Here is a 23535-nt window from a genome sequence, read left to right on the forward strand (position 1 = left end):
ATCTTTCCACTGCTCTCCATCTTCTTTCACCACCAGAATCGATCCTGCAGATCTCCCACTGAACGGGGTCTACCACAGGCCCAAGCGAAACTCCTCGGAAACAAAGGCGTCCCCTTGAAGTCAAAATAGCTCTGATACCAAATGTAGCTTTTAACCTCGTACAGAAATTACCTACATACAAATTCTGAAACACTGAAAATAAACAACGCGAGAGCATAACACATAAAACACATACATACAAATATTTTCCCCTAGATCCCAAAACCGGGACTACCAACTTGATTTTTCATTATATTCCTTTCAATGTTACAATACATATTTATACATGTCGAAGCATCCAATACCATGGACTGAAAACAATCGCGTCCAAAACCATGTGGGAAAAATCATGCACAAAACCATAAGTAGGTCCGCTCAACCTAATATAGGGTCCAAAAACAAAAAAAATTGGGGCGCTGCCCCGAACCCCATAGAGTGGGGTTACCTGCACCCCTCAAATCCCCTGTGACTCCCCCCGCTACGCAATCGGTGCAACGAAGGGGGGGCTTCGCCCCCCTTTTAACCCCCTGGTTAACTACATGGGCTAGTCGTGGAAAGAATATAACACAACCCAACACAAACAATAGGGTAAATAGGACAAGCATAGTCTCTCTGACATAAATAGTGCCACACATCTAAGTTTACTGATTCAGATTGACGAGTGAATGTTGAGATAACTATAGGACTAACACTGCGACCCAACATTTTGTTGGGTGCAAGAAATTTTCTACTGTTCTCCCTTACCCACCCCCGTTTTACCTAATTTTGGCCTAAAAATTGTAGTTTTTACCTCACATTTTGATGTGGTTTTGAGGGCATTTGTTACAAACATTATATCTTAATAAGTTGGTAGGTATATTTATATTTTAAATCCAACATAGTTCAATTTATGTGTTTTTATAAACATTTGTGTTTCTATACAAACCCCTAACTCAAGCGTGTGCAGTGCCCATACCCAAAATGTTGCCTGCACTTAGGTTCGTGGTCAACACTTCAAGTGGCTGAGCTGGTAGCTAGAATTCTCTACAGGATGTTTGGAGAGTTCATTTTTTTTCCTCCCATTATTGCAACAGTAGTCCGTGGATGTAGGGCCAGTCTCCAACAACGATTATCCTCACAATCAGATTCAACCCTCCATTGTTTCAGTCTAGGGTCATTAGGGTTTATTTTGGTAAAAGTCAAGATCCTTGATCTAACTATTATGATTGTAAGCTGGGCCAATAACGTTTATTTATATGAACAATATGTTTGAATTTACTATTTTAGCCTTGGGCCAAGTTAACAAAGCTAGGGAGATGCTGCTGAAAATTTCCAATCTTAGGTTGGACACATATGTGATGTAACAACTGCTTTAGTAATGTATTTAACCTCTATGCCATGTTTTACTTATTTGTGAGTTATATGCATGATTGATCTATATTTTCTGTAAGTTAAATTCTTAACTAGGGTGTGTGAGTTGGTCTGGTTGGGTCCACAACCCAAACACCACAAACCTGTTGTTTATTTCTTATAGATTCATTCATGGTGTGCATCTTTGATTATATAACTGTGTGTTGAGTTTATCTATTGGTTTGAATATTTTTGCATTGTTATAATAGTGCGAATCTACCATTTGTGCTCCTAGTCTTTCTCTGACTATACTTGTCAAATTTGGAGCGTAAGAAAAAGTTTGACTCATTAATGAAACGCATGATCTCCTTGTATGAAAGCGTTTATACATTGGGTTGTTGAATAAAGATCTTTGGTCATACTTAAATTTGCTTGACTCAGTCTCGTCTCATTAGTTTCTCATCGATTTGATTGTTGTTTATTACATGGCCTATCGGATCTAACTTGTTAAGTGTTTAAGGTGAATATTGGGGTGTTGTTCTTGCCTGATTGCTCATTTGATTTAGATATGGGTTTTGGGTGACAGTGTGGTGTTAGATTTCTTAAATTATGGCAACATAGAGCTTGGAATTTTTATGGTGATCGGTTTAATATTTTTGGTTATTATACTTGTTGTTTAATCGAAACAGTAGCACTGATGTCTACACCTTAACTGTATTTGTTGTAACTTGGTTGTGCACCCATTTTGAGCCTTGTTGGTTGAATACCATTTCATACTTGTGTTGTTGATAAAGACATTGATTCTACATGAGGGTTCAATCTACCAATTTTTCATTTCCTTTTTGGATATTCAAAAGTGTCTTCGACTAACATTTATATTTTGAGTTTGGGACCTTGCTTCTGTTGTTGAAGTCGATTTGGTTAAATTTGGGGTTAGGTCTATTTTCCAATACATGCAAGCAACTGAGAGAAGGCACCTGTGTGAAATAAGGTATTTTACAGAATTTTGTCATAGAATAAGGAAATATTGTGTTTCTTTAGATGAGGAGTATATAGTCGATTTTTTGAATTATTAATCATTTATGAGAACATTGTTGTGGGTATTCGTTATTTTATGATTTTTTTCCAATAACATGATTGGTTTAATTTTTTTGGATTGCGCATAGTAGAATTGATTTCTTTTTTAATGGATGAGAAGTAGATGCAAGGGTGAATTTTCTTTGAAATACTTTATTTTCTTGGTGTGGTTGTAACTTCTAGGTTATTGTCTGGACTTTAAGTTAATGATTTATTTTAATGGAATAAGTCGTCACTTTTTTGTAATAGCATGATTAAAGAGAGAAACTTTAGGAGGAGACCTTGTTTTTAGATTGCAGGGTGTGAAAATTTGCTTGCATTTGATTTCAAATAGTAGGGTAAATGGGACAATTAGAGTCTCTCTGGCACAAATAGTGTTGCGCCTCTAGGTTTATTGATCTAGATTGAAAATTGAATGTTGAGATAAATACAAGACTAATACTGCAACCCAACAACCTTTAAGCCACTTTTAAGTCCACTTCATTAACAATGAGCTTGTTTTTTTTTTCTTCTCCGTGCACTGTATGTGACATACCCATCTTACCCACCTAGAGTAAGAGGGTCGTCACTAGGAAAGTCATGCTCCCATAGTACAGTCATGGGAATGAAATAATAAAGCTTATAACACTTATGTTGTTTTTTTCTAGACACGGGGAACAATGGTCGCCTGCCTCCTAGTACCATGCGACAGTCTGCCATAGGCTTACTTAACAATTGGTTAAGCTGAAGGGTTGGGAGAAATTACTTTATGCACGCACAACTACCATCCGAAGTTATGAACCTTAACCTCTAGCTAACTCGAAGTTGGCCTATCTCCTAAGCGCAAGGCACTCCTCCTTCAAGGCGGCCCGACCTCCGACTTCTGACCAAGTTGGGTCAATATGGGAACCTTCCTCCTTTACGGAGGCCTAGCCTCTGACTTCCGATCAAATTAGGATTAGCATGCCATGCCTATCTACCACGCCCTCTCCTACAGGAACGGTGCTTGACTTCCAACCTAGTCGGGGTCGACATCACTCCTCTTTTGTGATCACCATGGCATCAGATCTATGCTCTGACATCCAATATGTCCTTGGGACTTATATGAACCTCTTGGTTCATGCACTTGGCTACTCAATCTCATCAACGAGTCTGGGGTTGACACACGTAGGGTTTATCTCCTAGGTTAGGATGAGGTTTAGGCATTCGACTCGTTATAATGTAGAGATGCACTTCTTTATGTCAAGGTAACTCGCTACCCCTACCATGGCATTATTAAGGGACTTTACCCTTATCTTCTACAATGTGACTAAGGAGATTTTCTCTGATCATTCCTCTGATACATCTCCTCTCGATGTTTGTCATATTGATCCAGGTTTCTCATCCAATGCTTTAGTCTAGAAGTCTCGCGGACCTTCAAAAGAACTGCAAAGCTTGACCTCGATGACAAGAAGTCATTCAGTCTTGAAAAGGTGCTACCCCTATTGAGCTTGGGTAATGGATTATGTAATAGATTTCAAGCCCTCCTAGTTTCCTCGTTTCTGGATAGGGAATTATAGGAATAGTGATTCTGACACATTCTCGACCATTAACCATCACGAGCTTTGTGTGAACTCCTGAAAATGGTTCCTCTCCTTCCACCTTTCAGTTCCCCATCGACACCACGAGGATGCCAGTGATAGATAACCAATGTGTTGAGAATGCAAGGTTGGTTAAGCCTTCCTGCGAGACCCTCGGGATAACCTTGTGATTTGAGGCAGAAATACCTCCTTCAGTGCTCTCATAACATGCTTTAAACAAATGCACGACTTTGAGTTGAATATCAAGGGTAACGGGGAAGTTCAACCCTTCCTCACACAACTGGTTATATGTAATCTCTGCATTATAAAATGTGCCTTTGAGCCCTCTAATTCCCATCAGATTTGTTCCACAACCCTGATATTTTTTCCTTCTCACCAAGGACTCATTATTTCCCTTGTACAACTCAAACATTTTATTGGAATATCATTCAAAAATGTACCCTTCTCACCAAGGACTCATTATTTCCTTTGTACAACTCAAACATTTTATTGGAATATCATTCGGAAATGTACTTACTTCAGTTCTAAAGTTATTTACTGTTTATTAATATATCTTAGTCCTGGGATCAACTCCAACTACCCTTTTTGCATAGTATTTTGCTTCCTTTTCAGAAGCCTTGATTTACTCTGTTTATTTAACAACGTTACTCATTAAAAATTCAATACACATGCATAGGTAGACCTGAGTTACCATCACTATCATATTTTCACAGAGATATCATCATCTACATAAGCCATAACATCATACAATAGACACAATTCCAAGCAACATTATGCAATAATTATTTATCCACAAACAAGGTAACAGACACAAGTCCAAAACTAAGATAACATCATGCAATATCATTTATCAACAGGTAGTAACCTCTTAGGGTAATTACTTATATTAGATTTTCAGGGTAACTGAGTTGGAGACAAGGACTCTCCACCCAACCATAGACAATTGCAGCAACAACTACTTGTTGTTGCCACCCCCGAGCCATATTTCAGAGTCTAAGGGGGGATACTTTCTTAAGGGATTGAACATAAACTACCAACAATGCAGGGACTCCAGAGGACCTCCTACCTCAATCCCAACAGTTTTCTGCCATCTTTTTCAATGTAGAGGGTCCAAAGGGGCCCCAACTCACCCCAGGCATGCACACAATGATTCACTCCATCTAAGAGTCCAAAATCCACTATAACCACAATATCCAATCAAGTCTAACTGGTTAACTACTTCATTATGGTCTCTTCCAAAGTTATAACAAGGCTCCAGAGACAACTATTTCAAACCACAATCTCCAAAGGACCCTAACTGTTATAGGGCTTCAAATATTTCATCCCAACCCATAGCCTCTAGGGACTGAATCTATTATAGGTCTCCATGGATCTTATCTCAACCCAAAGCCTCCAGGGACCCCAAGCTATTGCAAGGATCTAAGTCTAGCAACACAATCCAAAGCCTCCATGGAACCTGAGAACTGATCCATTCTCTTCTCTTCTCTTTTGCACTCTCTTGACTACCTCCACGAGATACTTGCAAACCTTCTTTTTGGTGTGATCTGATGCTTTCTTTTCTACTCCAATGAGCTCTCTCTCTTCTCTGAATGAATCCCCTTTTCCGAATAAATTCCCCTTTTCCATGGTTTATATCTTCTTCTTCTTGGTATGCGTTGTCCTGGAATTCGCATCTCCCTTTCTGCTGCCCTTCATCCTTTTCTTCTTGTTTACATTCCTTAAGCACATGGGATGTGTACTCTTGTTACAACCTATTTAATTTAAAGAGTTTTCCTCATTAAATTCCTACACTAACAACCTTTAATGGCTGTCTAGAAATTCATTTTCTATCTCTGCACAAGAACCATAACTTCCCAAGCAAGCCATCCTCTTCTACAACTTTGGAATCCATGTCCTTGACTCAATTTTCCCCTTTCTTTTTCTTTCTTTAATGCCTTTTCATCATATTTACAATGTATTTTATGAGAGAACCTTGGGTGGGGTTGTCACAATCCCCTCCCCCTTGCAAGAGCATTGCCCTCAGTGTTCTTCCACCGATAAGCCATATAAAAATTTGAAAATGTAAAACATTATGTTCCATGGAGATTTATGTGCATAGCTATATACAATATATATAATTCATACATGCTTTCTTTACCCAACAAACAAGAAATGGAAATTTGCTTTCATGGCATCAACTATTTCCCACGTGGCCTCCTCTATCCCAAAGTTCTTCTAATGCACCTTGACTCGTTCTATGACTTGATTCCAGAGCTTGAGGCTCCTCCAGTCTAGAATGCACATTTATTTGGGCTGGAAATCTCCTTTAGGTCCCCCCTGTAGCATAGACCAACTAATCACATGATTAAAGTTCGACACATATCTTTTATGTAAGGAAACAAGGAAAAAATCATGAACTTTAACTAACGTAGGTAAATCCCACCTATATACGAATGGCCCAATCCTTTCAAGGACTTTGAATGGTCCACAATACTGTGGTGCCAATTTGGAACACATCCCAATTCTCAGGGAAATCCTTCTAGGTTTGAGTCTTAAGTAAACATGTTCTCCAACTTGGAACTCCTTGTGCATTCTATGCTGATTTGCACAACTTTTCTATCTATCCTATGTCGCCTTCAAGTTCTGCTTTACGTTCTAAACTCGTTGTTCCATATCCCTGATCATATAAGGTCCTATATGGATTTTGTTAGTTGGGTTACTCCAACTAATGGGAGTGTTACACCTCTTGCCATATAATGTCTGAAAGGGGAAAATCTTTATGGACTTTTGGTGTCCATTATTGTATGAAAAATCCACAAGTGGAAGATATTCTTCCCATCTCTTGGGATGATGCATCACATACATCCTTCACATGTCTTCAAGGATCATGATTGACCCTCTCTGTTTTCCCATTTGTTTGTGGATGATAAGTTATATTAAATGCTAATTATGTTTCCAATCCTATAAACAATTCCTTCCAAAACCTGGAAGTGAACCTAACATCTCTATTTGACACAATCTTCTTGGGGATCCAATGTAGCGTCACAATCTCCTTTATGAAGATTTGTGCTATGTCACTAGAGGAATTGGTGGATTTGAATGCCACAAAATGAGGTGGCTTTCTAAGATTATCCACCACTACCATGATTGTGTCTTGCTACTTAGACGTTTTGGGTAATCTAGTAACGAAATCCGTAAAAATTACCTCCCACTTCCACTTTGGAATGGGGATAGGCTGCAAAATCCATCCAAATTTTTGAACTCTGCCTTTACATGTTGGCACTTTATGCACCTTGCAACAAAATCAACCACTTCCCTTTTTAAATTCGGCCAATAATAGGACCTTTTGATGGCTATAAGGGTATTTTGATAACCCAGATGACCCAAATAAGGCTTTTTATGAATTTCCTTCATTATTAGCCCTTTTACCTTTCCATTGTTAATCACATAAATCATGCCTTTGAACCAGATTAAGCCATCCTCATGAAGGCTATACTCTTCATCCTCACTGTGTTGTGACAAATTTTCTCTCACTTGTTGATATTTTGCATGTTGAAGTCCAACACTTCTGACTTTTTCTGCCAAATTCATTGTACCAAAACTTATTTCCATTAAATGAGTTGTCTGAATTCTTTGGCTCAGAGCATCAGTGACCTTGTTTTCCTTACCTTTTATGTACTTGATCTCAAAGTCGAATTAACTAAACATGGCCAACTATATTTCTTGCCTAGCATTCAACTTCGGTTGTCAGAAAAAATACTTAAGTCCACTATGGTCTATCATGAATGTGAATTTCCTATTGAGGAGGTAATGCCTCCACATCTTCAGAGCATGAATGATGGCAACCAACTCTAAATCATGAGTGACATAGTTCACCTCATGCTTATTTAAATTCTTGGATTCATAACATATCGCTTGCCCTTCTTGCATCAAGACTCCACCGAGTCCTTCCTTGCAGGAATCTGTACATACCAGGAAATCCTTGTCAGGATCTGAAATTCTCAGTACTGGTGGATTAGTGAGTAACTTATTTAGTTTCCTGAAGCTTTCTACACATTGTGAGGTCCATTCAAATTTCTTCCCTTTTCTGTGCAATGTTGTAATGATATGGCCTACCTTAGAGAAATTTTCAATAAATCTCCTATAGTATCCTGCCAAACCCATGAATGACCCAACTACATCCACATTCATTGGAGTTGGCCACTCCCCTATAGATTTAATCTTCTAAGGATAAATTGTGATTCATTTTTTATAGACGATATGTCCTAGATAGCGTATCTGTGACTAGAAGAAGTCACACTTATTGAGCTTCACATATAGCCCGTGCTCTCTCAACAATTGTAGTACTGCAACCAGATGTTTCTCATGTTCTTCTTCAAACTTTGAGTACACCAGTATGCCACCGACAAACACAATGACGTACTTATCCAAATAAGGATGCAACATGTTTTTAATTAGGCACATAAATGTAGCTTAGGAATTGGTATGTCCAAAGGGTACCACTATGAAATTGTAGTGCCCATATCTTGTTTTGAACACAGTCTTATGAATATCCTCTTCGTTGATTATCATTCTCATTTGATGCTATCCAGATCTCAGGTCGATTTTAGAGAAAATTGTTGTTCCTCGTAACTGATGAAAGAGGTCATTGATTCTTGGCAATGGATGTTTGTTCTTAATAGTCACTTTGTTTAGTTGTCTGTAGTCAATGCACAGTCTAAGAGTTCCATCTTTCTTTCTCACAAATATTACCGTTTCTCCCCACGAAGACACATTATGCCTTATATAGCCCTTGTAGAGCATTTCTTTCAGCTACAATTTCAACTCAACCAGCTCCAGAGTGCTCATTTGATATGGCACCTTATACACAGGTGCTTCGCCAGATATCAGCTCGATAGAAAAATATACCTCTTTGCGAGGTAGTCCAGGAATTTCCGCTAGAAATACATCTATGAACTGTTGCAAAACAGGGTATCTTTGCAGCAATTCGGCTTCCTCCCTTCCTGTGCCCTGATCGACATTCTCTTCCTTGGTAATATGTACCGCAAATAATGTGCAACATTTTCTACCATTGTGTTTGGCCTACATAGAAGTAACTAACCTTACCGAAACAAGCTCTTTCTCACCTTGAAACACTCTTTTCCTTCCTTTCTTATCCAAGTACTCAATTATTTTCTTGTAGCAATCCACTTTGGTTTGATGTAGGTACAACCATTCCCTGCCCAACAATATTTCATACGTTCCCAATGGTAATATATTCAAATGGGCGGTTGTGGGCATGTCACTAACCTCAAATGCACATGACCTTACCTAATGGTTGATCCTTCACTTTGTTCCAGTTTCCAATTGAACTAGCCAAGGTTCTTCATGCAATTCTTTGACTAGATTGCATTTCTCAGCAAGTTTTTGGCTAATATAGCTATAATTAGAACGTGGGTCAATTAAAACAGAAACAACTTGTTCTTGCAGCTTACCTTCCATCTCAATGATGGATGCCTGATGATTTTCTTGGCAGTTATTCAATGCGATGTAAATCCTAGTCATACTCTGAGCTACCTTGCCCATCGTGCTTGCCTCTTAAGCACTGTAAATCATTGGTCCTATGTCTTGCTCGTATAGACAATCTCTTATTCTATGATTCTGTCCACAAGTCCAACAAACTTTGAATCGACGTAGAAAGTTTTATTTCCCTTGTAAACTTTGGAGTTGGCAGAGATTCAAAAGAGGAGGCAAATTTAGAATATCCTCAACCTTGAGTGGGTCGACACAAATGCCTTCCTTTGAAACGACAAATCCTAGAAATCGACTGATTACAATAAAAGAACACACTTGTGAGGATTCAAGAGTAGATTGTAGTGACAACATGTGATAAAGATAGCTCTCAAGTGCAATGGATGCTCTTCCTGTTATATTAAATGAGTTGGCAAGTCAGCCAAATAAGGTTGCAAAATATGCTTGATATCATGAAATGCATAAGACATAGCTCATTGGAAAGTTACACCAACATTCTTCAAACCAAATGGGAATTTTCGATAGGCAAAAGTCCCCCATGGAGAGATGAACACAGTTTTATGTTGATGAGTTGGGAGTGTGTAGATTTGGTTGTAGCTAGAAAATCCGTCCATAAATGAAAACATTTCATTTCTGGCACAATTGTCAATGATTTTATCAATATAAGGAGTAGGATAGTTGTCATTCGGACAAGCCTTATTGATATCCCTATAATCGACGCATACTCTAATGGTTCCCTGCTTCTTGTTAACAGGTACAATATTAGACACCCAATCAGTCAAAGGGAACTCGGTAGATGAAACCTGCTTTGAGCAGTTTCTCGACCTCAGCTCTAATCACAACAAACTTTCATGGATGCAATGGACGTAATCGTTGTCTAATAGGTTTTTCATTTGGGTAAAGTATTAATATCATCCAAAAAAATGCTTGGGTCAATTTCTGTTGTCTCCTCATACGACCAGGAAAATATGTCACAAAATTCTTGAAATAGGGCTTTATATGTTAGAATCTCTTCAAATGAGCACGAATAACCTATGTGAGTATTTTCAATAATTCATGTTTTGAATGAGATACCAATGGAAATTGTTGTAGATATGTTTCCCAAATTCCTTTCAGATTCGGCTGGAAAAACTGACATGGGCCATTCTAGACTATCTATGATCTCAGGTGAAAACATAGTTGAAAAATCATTCTCGATTCTATTAGGGTTAGGGAGAAAAGATGAACGATGATTACAATTGTTCCATGGAATTTCATTCAAATTCATGACCTCCATAATACTTTCGTTAGTCAGAAATGTATGGTTGAAAGGATCAGAAAGTGAAACTGGTTCTAACCAAGGTAAAGGAGAATAATCATCATTTATCGCATTCACTTGATCAATCTCAGAATATGGTGGGTCGGAAAACGATTGAACTACCTGGTAAGCTAATTCAAGCGGGCTCAAAGACATTTTGTTGCCATAGGAGGTCAATTCAGACTCTGAAGGCACTATCCACGGAAAAGAAGATTCCATAATACTTGATGTAATCATGTTAACATCAACAAAGTTAGAAGGAAAATTCGGTGGAAAGAGTGAAAAGGTTCCCATCAATGATGAGTCTTTTAGCAAACCAACACCAATATCCTCATAAAGAGTATTCATTTTTCTGAGAAAAGGTATACTACATGTAGAGTTAGGGTAAAAAGTGTAGTAAGACAACTGGTCTACTTTAACAATTTTCCCTTTGTGAGGAAATTGTATCGTATGGAAAAATGATGAGACCATTGCTGACATAGTGTAAGTCCAACTTCGACCAAGAAAAATGTTGTAATCGAGCTGAGAATCAACAACTTCAACTTCGATCGCGACTGTTTTACCCTATAACTCTATGGGCAGATCATTAAGGATTCCATAAGGGCGAAAACCTCTTCCATCAAAGGCTTTCAGAGTGGTAGGTGAATAATTGATAGTTAGAGAACCTAAAGCTTTCCAACAAGAAATCGACATGATACATGTAGAAGCTCCTTCGTCAACAATTATGTGAAACACGCATTTGGTTTTAACAAAAAATGGAATCTGGAACGCCAGTTGATGTGGGAGTCTAGGTATATGACTCTTAAGATAAAATATAATTATATTAGAATCCTGCAGACCAATAGCTCCAATGACTGAAAATAATAACTTTCATTGTGTTTGGCATGTTTGCAACACCTCAAGAGATGACATTGTTGAAGGAGACATAGCCAGGTCCTCAACAATATTGTAATTCCGTGCAGCTCTAGCATGTGGGTTGAAGGTTGATTTTCAAAGCACACCTTTGGGAGGTGGTCGAATCATCATGTCAGGATTTAGTTTCTCGATCTCTAATGGTTCAGAAGGAGGAGGAATTAACCTGTGAGTTTGACCAGACAAACTAGTCTTGTTCCCATTGACCACAAGACCCTTAGATCCGTAATCTTTTGATCTCGTAGCTACCATAACTTGTTGCGAAGAAATCATCATGATATCTTGCCATGTGGAAGAGGAAGATGTGTTATGAGAAACCATTTTGATGTCTTGATAGGGAAAAGGAACCTTTAAAACAACGGGATTTGGAGAAACTTTAATGAATTTGGTAACCTTTGCCCGATGTGGGCATTCCTTCATATAATGATGTTCATTACATATAAGGTAACAATAATGAGGCTTCCTTTTCTCGTGAGAAGGTTCAATTTTAGCGTGTTCCTCTTTTGGAGAAGCGTTTTGTTTTAATTTACCTTTCCCCTTCTTTTTACCTCCGTACGATTGACTCTTGCCAGTAGATGATTCTACGACATTAATTTTGGAAATAGCTTCAAGAGAAAGGCTTTCAACATGTGAATCTTATATGGCCAAAGTCTGAGTACTTTAAAAATTTTCTTTTTTCCCTTAGACTATTGGCTCACATAATCTATTATAACATGAGCAACATTAAATCCTGTAGGAGTTGAAATTGTTTGATCGTTCAAAATTGCTAGGAGTAGTAAATTCAGGATTTTCTCGTACAAGGTGTCGAATTAGGTGTAGAATAAGTCTAAGTAATGTGCATGAGAAATTAACTTCTCTCCTTTCACGACACCTCCATTAGCAACATCCTCAATAATAACATGAAGTAATGACTTTGTAAACCATTAAGCTAAAATCTGATTTGGAATAAAAACTTTGCCTAACCGACACCTATGTCTCCATTCATGTATATGATCAGAATTGTTAGTCAATTTTGATTATTTTAAGGAAGTCAATAGTTTGGTACCAGCGTCGTATCGAATTGATAGCTTGAAATGGGTTAAAAATTTTGTTTCTAGAGAGTTAAATTTATGGAAAGAAGCACTATGTAGCTCAATGTACCATTTGGCTGCTGAACAGGTTAAAGTTCGTTGGAAAAGTCGAAGTCTGATAAAATCATCAATTAAGGAATTTGATGCACACCAAAGATGACATTTCATCACGTGATTGGATGGGTATTCTCCTAATTTTCCTTCAAATTTGGTTATGTCACTTAGTAACATGGTGGGAATCGCTAGCCAAAAAGGATAATAATAAATAGGATTGTTTGTTAGCTGGGATAAATCAGGTAAATATAGGGTTGCAATGAAAGGTAACTACTAGTTAGGGTCTTGCTGTATTGTTTGATAACCTTGCGGGTTATGTCCAACCCCTGGAGGAGGATACTAAGGATATTCTAGAATATCATGTGCAATTGGAATTTTAATTCCACTAGGGTAACTGGGGTGAACCATACCAAGAAGGAAGAAGTATAGATACCTTCTATTCTATTCATGCTGTAGGGGCTCTACCTTCCCTTGAAAGAGACAGGTCTGACTCCCTATATATATCCATCCAAGAAGGCGCTAACTGAGAGGGAGGTGGGCAAGAGACTTCGATTCATTCTGGCATGAAAGAAAGTAAGCCGCAGCGGCTACTCCATGTTTCAAGTGTCAGGCTACCCTTCCGAATCCTTCACTCGTATTAGACCCTTAATAGCCTATTCAGACATTCCAGCCAGTTGGTAACCACTCTTGCTTAGTTCTTTCCCCAGGCTCACATGCTGGCCCTACCTAATTGGTTGGATAAGAATCCCCCACTCCTCTCCTTGTCAAAGAAAGAATGAATGAAGAGGGACTACCACAGTATCTCTCGTGGTATCATCATGATTGTTGTTTGACCTGAAAAAGTAAGTAATTACACGGTACTGGATATTGTAACTAGAGAGAGATAGAATAAAGCCAGCCAAGGAAGGTGCAAGCAAGCCACAACACCTGGTAGTCTATGCTCTTGCTCTCAAAGATGTGTGTGAATGATGTGAATAGACTTTGTACACCTATTTCTGGATATCACTGGTTGCCAATAGATGGAAGGTCGAGGCTTCACCCCCAACTACAGTAGGGAAGCTAGAACAGGAATAGCAGGCGAGCGAGGTTCTGCTGCTTGCTCTGCTTCCACTGGCACGGAAGAATTTTGGGATGGTCCACCAGTGATTCAACCCCAGAAACTGACACATTCATTGGTGAAAGGTCAACCCGATCTAAACCCTTTCCACTAGCTAGGATCCATAGGTGAAGGACTAAAGGCTTCTGGTTCAAGGCTGAAGTAGTTCTTTTCGTGACACTTCTATAAGCCTATACCTAAGGATAGCGTGAAGAGAAGTTACACCTTTCTTATCGCATTGGGTACCCGATTGAAGTGAGAAGAAACCACCTAGCCCTCCCTTCCTTCCAAGATCGTCATGTAGTTCCTGCTTTAGATTGAGTGTACTGTGCATCCAACAACATAAAGGTCTTTCAAGTAGGCGGGTAAATAGTCAAGTGAAAAGTGCCTACCCTCTTCCTCTTTATCATCTTCTCTTCTGGGAGTAATGGCTAATAAAGTGATTCTGACAATCCTATCCAAAAACTTAGTTGTCCAACATAAATTCATAAAGTAGGCTTCTAAAGGTAATATGAATGAATGGTCTAAGTGCGCCTACCCCCTCTTCTAAGAATTCGGTAAAGCAATTAGTTGTATCGAACGCCTGTACAATGAACGAGTAAGTTTGGGGTGGGTCATAATCACTAAATTGGGTGAGGTCTTTTTAGATTGGTAAAGAGAACAGGAGCAGTAGGTCCAACTGAAGTCTTCCAGTAGGCATAGGGTAAATACTCAAGGTCTAAGTGCCGTACCAAGTAAGAATATGTAAGCAAGTGTTTGTTTTGCCCGTTCACTCTGAAAGTTAAGGTAATGGAACCGGTCTCTCAAGGATGGTGTGAACAAACATGAAAGGTTGTTTATATAAGTAACACTTCCATTAATGATGTAGGCACGTAAAGGGATAATAACCGCCGATGTGAAAAGTGCCTACTCCCTCCACTAAGCATTTCTGCCTGAAGCAATAGGTTTTGGATAAGTAAGTTGGGTAAGGTCTCTAGGTTGGTAAAGAAGGTGGTGGATCGGTGGTAACAGTTTAAAGGAAAGTAGGCTGAGAAAGGGAATACAAGAGGTCGAAGTGCCCACCCCCATAAGATCTCTCTCTTAAGTTCAGGCTTTAGTTCCTCAATCCAAGAAGTTAGTTTCGACGATCCAACCTGTCCAACCAACATTCATTCCTAAAGTAGGCTTGCTTCTAAAGGTAATAAAAATGAATGGTCTAAGCTAAGTGTCGTATCAAGTAAGAATATATCAGCAAGTTGAACGCCCGTGGAAAGCTCTAAGTTGAGGTATCCGGTCTATAAAGGGTTGTTGACGCATAGAGATGATGCACATAAGTTCAGGCGAGTAGGCAGAGTGAAATCAATAGTCAAGGTTTTAAGTGCCAACAACCAAGCCAACCAAGCCACCAATAAGTTCTCAAAGTGAAAGTAAGTAAGCCAGTCTATCAAGGTTTGTACAGATACCAGGTTGTGAGTTGGTTGCTTCGAACAGAAGAAAGTCTGGGTAAGTTGAGGTTGAACATGGACTTGATAAGTATGATCAGGGTATGGTTGACTCTGGAAAGGTTGACTTTGACCCATTTGACCCAAGTAATATTTCCCCTTGTACAAGTTGAGCTTGTAAAGGTTGACCTTGAAGAAATTTATTTTGAATAGGTTGAATTTGGATAAATTGACATTGAAAAGGTTGGTTTTGGAAAGCTTGACCTTGGAAAGGTGGACCTTGAAAAACTTGTCCTTGAAAAGTTGGAACCTGATAAGCTTGGCCTTGAAAAGGTGTTTGCATTATTCCTATACCAGGTTGTCTAATAAGAATCTATGTTGTAGACTGGACGGTAGGACCAGTTTGATAAGAAGAAGCCTGAGGGATTTCTTGTGTATTTTTTGGAACAGACATTTGAGGGGTGACCTGAATGGTCATTTCTGATACTCTTGGGATAGGTGTCTGAGGTGAACTTCGAACGGACTACGAAAGAGGTGTTTGAACAAGTGTTTGAGTTGCACTTGGAACAGGGCGTTGAATTGGTTGTTGAACAGGTTGTTGACTTGGTTATTTAACAGGTGTTTGAGGAATTTCTCGAACAGGTTGTTGGATAGGTACAACAATACTTGGAATAGGTAATTGAGGAATAGATTGTCTAGTACATTGAACAGGTTGAAAAATTGGCACTTATGGAGCAAAATGTTGAGGAAAATAAGGGTTCTAAATGATGTTCATCCCAGGGTAAGGAGTACCAATCATAGGTTGAGCGACAACAGGTTGACCTGGACTAGGCTGAGGTATCTGACCATAAGCTCTAGTAAAAGGTTGACCTCCAACTGTAGGATAAGATCCGACAATAGGTTGTCCTCAAGGTGGAGTATAAGGTGGCTTCCCCCTAGGCGGGTAACAAACAATAGTTGGGGTTACCCGAGGGTTACCTAAGTTACCGAATATCGTGTGAACATATTGGTCTGACGTCGTATGTGCTTCAAGCATGGATTTCATGCTCTGAACAATAGATGTAGATAAACCACTTGACCAAGTAGAAGGTTGAGGAGAAGAAGAAGCTCCTGAAAAATTCCCCGTAAGTGACTGGTATCCAGGAGGAACTGACAGACCACCATGCAATAATGATTCCGGGGAGCTGGTAAACATAGATGAATAAGTAGGTAGGCTCCCAATAAGAATTTCTAACATGGTCTTCTCAGTGAATAAAAAGGAATGTGGTGAGGTGGAAAACGAGGACCCAAAATGTTCAAAGGAGTAGAATACCAAGGAACAACTCGGAAAGGATCGAAAGAAACTCTTGGAAAAAATCTTAGATCAAAAGGTTCGCTAGTGGTAACTGAAGTACAAGGTGATTCTTCCTCCTCATTCCCAGTAATATCTTCAATGATAATTAAACCAGGAGGTAATCCAGTCATAATTATCAGCTTCCTTTGAGGTGAAGGTGAAGCAGGAGTAAAGCTATAACAACCAAAGGTGATTCAGGTTGAGAAATATCAGACTTAGGTTCTTCTACTTCTGGTTCGGTTAGTTCAGTGTCTGAAACATCACCAGTATCAAATTTAGTTTGAAATACTTCAATAATATCCGGGCCAGAATGAACTAAGCCTGATTCTATGTCTTGCGTTGGATTCACTTCAATTTCTATTGTCTCAGATTATAAAATTGTAAAAGTTTCGGGTTGTTCTGAGGTTCCAAATCCTATTGATTTTGACCTTTCAGTTTTTATTTTTTCCATTTGACTAGGTGTAAATTTAGGGGGTTTACCCTGCATTCTACACGAATGCCTTGGTGAATCAACCAGGATGAATTTTTATCAATAAACCAAACAATATTCACAATACAATCCTAAGGTCCCTAAAAAGTAAAAACAAACAATTAGCATGCACTAAAAAATCTAAAGATTCAAACCATGCAAACAAGCTTTTCACAGCGAAATCAATAGTTGGTGATGAAACCCAACATCGCAAAGATCAAAGTGAAAAGTGGCTATAGATAGAGTTGGTGGAACCAGTTACGCTGACAACTTTTTTAATGTGCACGATCTTGCACAAGTAAACTTCATTTATGCCATCTCGAATGAAGAATACCCTCCAAAAAGGTCCAAGTGAGTCTAGCCAGTGTTTGTTCCATGTACAACAGAGACTTCCCCTCCGTCGTCACCTTAGGTAAAAGTCCTAAGATTATGGTCTCTAAGGTTACAACGTAAAATAATTTAGCCTGGGGGAACAGTCGCAGATCGGACATACACACGAGAGCAAAGTAACAAAGCTCAATCCCCTTGAATGTTCCTCAACATGGTTTATTTGAGGTTTAGTTCCAAGTGACTCCAAAATACCTTTCAGCACCATTTTTAATATGTGTAAATCACTCTACTGTAATCAATGAAGTGGGGTTGATCACTCCAATGGGTCCGATATGATCTCATGCTTGACTCCTTTGTAAGGGGAGCTTCCCAGAGAAAAACTGCAGTAAATGGAATGTCCTCCCTATCATAAGATACTAATGTTTGTTTGTAGGTTTGGAAAGTTAACTCATTTCCCTATTCCAAAGCCCTACAACTTGATCTAATGTAGGTGGAAAATAACCTAAAATAAAAAGATTCTAGATTGATTATATTAGCCTTGATTTTAAGAGATTTTGTCTACTCAAAAGTAAGGGACGTGAAACTGATGGAATTATGACTTCACGCAAATCCTAATGCAATATAAAATGAAATTGTAATATTTTGTTTTTAATGAATTTCTATCTGAAGCAAGGAAAGAGTCTTTCAATTTTCCAATGGAAATGTAAAAAACTCTTAAATCCCACTATATCCCTTTTCATAAATGCAGATTTCTAATTTTTAATTACCCAAATACTGAAATTAAATTTCAAAATTTCAATTTGCCCAATAACAGAAAAAATCAAGAAACTTCACTTTGACATACAATCACTCGGAAATTTGCAAAATGAAAGAAGAAACCAATGAACACTAAAATGAATTTTTCCTAATTGAATGTTATGAATTCAGTGGTAGTCAAGAGTACAGTTCAGAAACACTTCAACAATGGAAGAAAAAATGAATTTTCGTTTCACATTCACTATAAGAAGTACTTTTCATAAACAATACTCATTCTTGTAAATCATTATTTTTCACTCACAAAACAATCTTTCACAAAATAGAAAAATAAACTCAAGGCCTTATCTAATCGAAAGAAGAAAGATAGACAGACAACAAAGAAAGACTTATTGATCTCTCTTTTGATAGATTGACCACTCAACATATGAGACCTTACCCTAATTTGTGAAAAAGAGAAAATTACATACAAATCCTTTCACAACACTCAGGCAGACTGACATAGACTCAATGAAGGTACAAACAAGTGTAACTAAATAGGAAAAATCAAAATATCTAGACTTGATGAGGATAAAACTAAAATTTTGAAAAATTCTAGGTATGTGCGCAGGTCATAGAACAAACCAGTGCGCATACACACTGTTTCCGAAAGAAAAGTGCACAAAAGTGCGCTCTGCGCCTAAGTTAAAGTGTGCAAATCGGGAAATTTAAAATAAAATAAAATAAAAAAACAAGACAAATAAAACACAAAATCCATATTTTCAACATTTCCAAGCACTCAAAGAGGGCTTCAACGAAAGGATCAAAAGGTCAAACAGAGAGAATAATGGAGAGTGAGACGTTCCCTGGCGGAGTTGGAATTTATTTAGGCGGATTAATCCCTCTTGTGGGCAAGAGAGATCTCCCTAGACCTCAAACAAATCTAGTAACAAACAACAAATAACTGCTACCTTTCCTTAGCTAATTATTGACTCAAACAAACAATATGAGACAGAGGTCACTTACCGTTTAATCGAAATGCCTGATGAAGTCCCTTTTAGAGATTTTGACCATTCGTTTCTCCTCAATGCGTTATAGATCATTCCAACGCTTCCGATAGCTTCTACATGATGTCCTGAACGAGATCTACATAGACAAAAGCATACACAAAATCAAAGCATCCAGTATATAGCATAAAAGGTAAATGAACTAATTAACTCAATCATAAATCATAAATTGATCAATATGCAATCATAACCAATGCGGGTGATCAAGGAATCCTACAAATGATATCAAAGAAGACATGATTGGGAAAGAAAAATTGCTTTAATATTAACAAAATGGAGAATAAACTTACAACCTCAAAGTCTTGATGCTACAAGTTCCTTCTCACAATCTCCATCCCTCTCCTTGAATGAATAGCCTCTTAGCCTTATTTCGATAGCGTAAGCCTACTTCCAACAGTCCTCCTCAATCCTCAGGCTTGTGTTAGCTAGATAGGCCAAGGAGGGGAATTTTGGGATCCATTTCCCAAGGGAGGAGATCCACTAATGGTGGGATAGAGGTTACACAAAGAGAGGGGGGTAGCTCCATGATGTGAGGAATCAACGTTGAATAGGCATCCATTCAAAGCTTATCAGTTTGGAAATATTTGACTAACAATGATTATAGACTTTACTTCTTATTTTTACATGCGTTAAGTCATGCGTGCAGGCCATAGTGTAAGACAGAGCGCACTTATGTGCCGTTTTTAATGGAACTTTCTGCATATGCACAAAAATTGACTAGGGAATTGCGTAGGAAGCTAAAAATAGGGTTTTGAGCCATGGGATCCAAGAATTTCATTCCCTTTGGGATAGTTTGGATTCTCTCCTTGTAGGGGGTTGCTTTGGAACATATTGATGGATAGCAAAAGATCCAAACCGATAGTCATTTTCCTAATGTGATAAAATGTCATGTAACAACAACCACCACCTAGAGAATAGTTCTCTTAAAACATTGGCCACTAAAGTTACCTTTATCCATTGGGGGTAAGGGAATCTCATCTTCTAGGTGTCAAATTTGGAACCAGATTCTTAGCCAAAAGTTGGTGTAGCATCCTATTTTTCCTAGTATAGTTTTGCGACCCCTATTGAGGGTGATTTTTTGATGGATTATATATGATAGACTTATATGTTATGGACTTGGATCGATCACTTGATTGGGGAACACTATTATATATATTACATACATAGTTATCTTTCCTCTTATGTGTGCCTATGTGATTGATTATGTGTATCATATCTACACTGATTTACGTCTCCTTTTGTTTTATGTCTAGGTTATGACATAAGAATGAATGCTACTATGTAGAGTAGTTAACAGATTATATTCTTGTTAATGATTTATGATGTATGATTATACATGTTTGACCTTGTATTTAGCAGGATTCGATAGGGAACTTAGTTTTTGCCGAGAAGGATTCTTAGATGACTATGGAGGTCATGTATATTTGGGTAAAATGTGATTGAATTCATTATGAATTTTGTTGATGCTTTTAGTCTATGAGGTTATGATGTGCAGGTCTGGGGAAATAAGGTCTTTCCAACAGATCATCCAATGCATATGAGCTCACAACCAGTACCTTGAGGCAAACCATGTAGCTTCAAAGAATAATATATGAGAATCTATGGGAAATATTAGGGCGTGGAGTCCTAACTTTTGAAAGATCAATGCCTATAGACTTGGATCTTTGGAATAAATTGAGGCGTGGAGTCTTGATTCTACTAGGATGTGGAGTCCTAAGTATAGGTGAAGGGTGCGAAGTCCTAACAAGTCAAGAGAGGTGCACAATAGGGGTGCAGAATCCCTATTCTCTGACTGAAAAACACCACATAAGGGCTTACATCAAACGTGTCAATTAATCTAAGTTAAACTTTGAGTTGAATTAAATCCAATTTACCCACATTAGAGGATCATTGAAAATAAATATTATTTTAATGCAAAATATTAATGATCTACTTTTTAAAAATGAATAATAAGAAAAATCCTTAAGTAGACACATGGGTGGTGAATATTACATAATTTAGGTGCCTAAATAAAATAAAATAAAAGGGGAAAATTTGGAGAGGTGCCACCTTAGAGGGGTGGTGAATAACACAAATTTGTACAAATAAAAAATTGGTTAATTTTTGCATGAAGGGGTGAGGTGTCACTCCACTCCATGCTCATAAATATGGAAAGATTTTTCCCCATGGGGGGAGACCAGAAATAGTTGGGAAATGTTGCCAAAATGACTACTCTATTCGTAAATTAAAATCCAAATAATTTATCTTGGTTGATCGAGACTAAGTGGTGTGAGAGGAAGATAGGATATCTTCATTAGTTTTATCAAAATTTCTCACTATTATAGAAGTTGGTACTGTTTGTGAGCTCATAGAGTTCAAGGGTTCCAAGAAAAAAGGTCTCCTTTGGATATGGTTGGGTGATAAATCTAACTGGTCTCTAAACGAAGTAGAACAACTGCGTATCAGGTAAAATTTCAAATTGCTATATTTTGCTTCAATTAACTTTTCTTGGATGAAGATGTAGTTAGTTTACCTTTAAAATAGTTCTTGTTGCTCTAAGAGGTCTGATCATAGTCAATGGTTAACCATTTATTTATTTTGGTTATACATACGTTGATATTACATAACTGCAAGAATATGTTTTTGTTTTGACTGATTGGTGAATAGTGGCTCCAATTAGTAATTCTTCATTTAAATGGGTTGTGAGCCGGCAAGATGGTAGTGTTAATTGTAGTCTCTATATCTTCTATCCATTATAAATGTATTGTTCTTATTTTCAATTTGTGACTCTCTCCTCCATTATACATTTTTGTTTATGAAAGCATATGTTGAAGAAGAGTTACATTTCTATTAGTTGTTATTGGGGAAGAAAAAAAAGGATTACAATTTAAACCTGTAATTCACCTTACTAAAAAAAGAAAAAAAACAAACCATGTCATGTAAACTATAATTGGAAGAGATGATGTTCATATTCATATTCTCTGACATTCTCTTTGGCTTAGTTGTTTTCCTTTTAAGGTTATACATTTATCTTTCATCTATTAATAGTTTTCCACAAAAGTCTTGTTTTAGAGTTTAGCAGTGATTGTTTTGAAGGCATTGGAAACATTGTTCTCGCTTTATGTTTTTTTTTTTAAATATAACACTTATTCTTTTTGTAGGAAAGAAAGTTATCTTGAAATATAACATCTATTAATTTTGCAGAAAAGAAAGTATTCTTTGAAATATAAAGCTTATTAATTTTGCATAAAAGAAAAAAATATATATCTCTGCTTAATTTTTCTGTTTACCAATGTGAGTGTGCTACTTTATTGCGGAAAAGAGAATATTCTTTGAAATATAAAGCTTAATCATTTTGCATCAAAGAAAAACATATATCTCTATTTAATTTTTCTGTTTACCAATGTCAGTGTGCTAATTTAGAACGTCATATCATTAAATGCAAAAGTGGATAATGATTTTAGTTTGATAGGTGTATATATTGGTGTGTTACATTTACTTTGGTTAATGCATGAAATAAATTAGTGTGGTAATCTTTTGTAATTTTTATTATAAAACCTTACGAGATAAATTAGTGTGGTAATCCTCTGTAACTTTTACTATATATACATTCTTGGAAAATATGATTTTATGATTCCTCCCTTTGGAATATGTACTTTGACGTTTTCATTATTGCGAAAAGTATTGGTCTCGAATAGTTTCTAAAGAGGTTAACCTTGGTAATCTTTTATAACATTGGTAATTGTTTATAACCTTGGCAATTTTTATATGCATTCTTGGCAAATGCGATTTTATGATTTATCCATTTGCATTATGTAGTTTAAAGTTTTTATTTTTGTCAAAATATTAATATGGAATCATTTTTGAAAGAAGATATTATTAAACATTTTATACATTGAGATCTTTGGTCATTTTACCAATAGTTGATTTTGGAATGAATTTAAATCATTTATTATTATTTTAATGTTGCACTCTACATAAAACCAAATCTTTGTACGTGGACTTCCATAGGGAGTATTTTTGTTTTGACAATGTGAAAAAAAAGACTTTGTTCCATAGGGAGTAATTTTGTTTGGACAGTATGAAAGAAAACTTTGTTTTGTTTGTTTGGACTGTAGTTGAAAAGAATACTTCAAAGTCTTCATGTAGGTTAGAGAGGTATACTTTGATTTTGTTTCATACAATATGAAATGGTAACAATAAGAATCTTTAGTTCAAATAGTATCGATTTTGGTAATTATAACCAATCACTTATGGACACCATACTCTGGTATCCTTCCT

The sequence above is a fragment of the Pinus tabuliformis genome, chromosome 7 (genome assembly GCF_031772625.1).
Source record: "Pinus tabuliformis cultivar Carrire ecotype Pingquan chromosome 7, CPIR1, whole genome shotgun sequence".
NCBI classification, from domain to species: Eukaryota; Viridiplantae; Streptophyta; class Pinopsida; order Pinales; family Pinaceae; genus Pinus; species Pinus tabuliformis.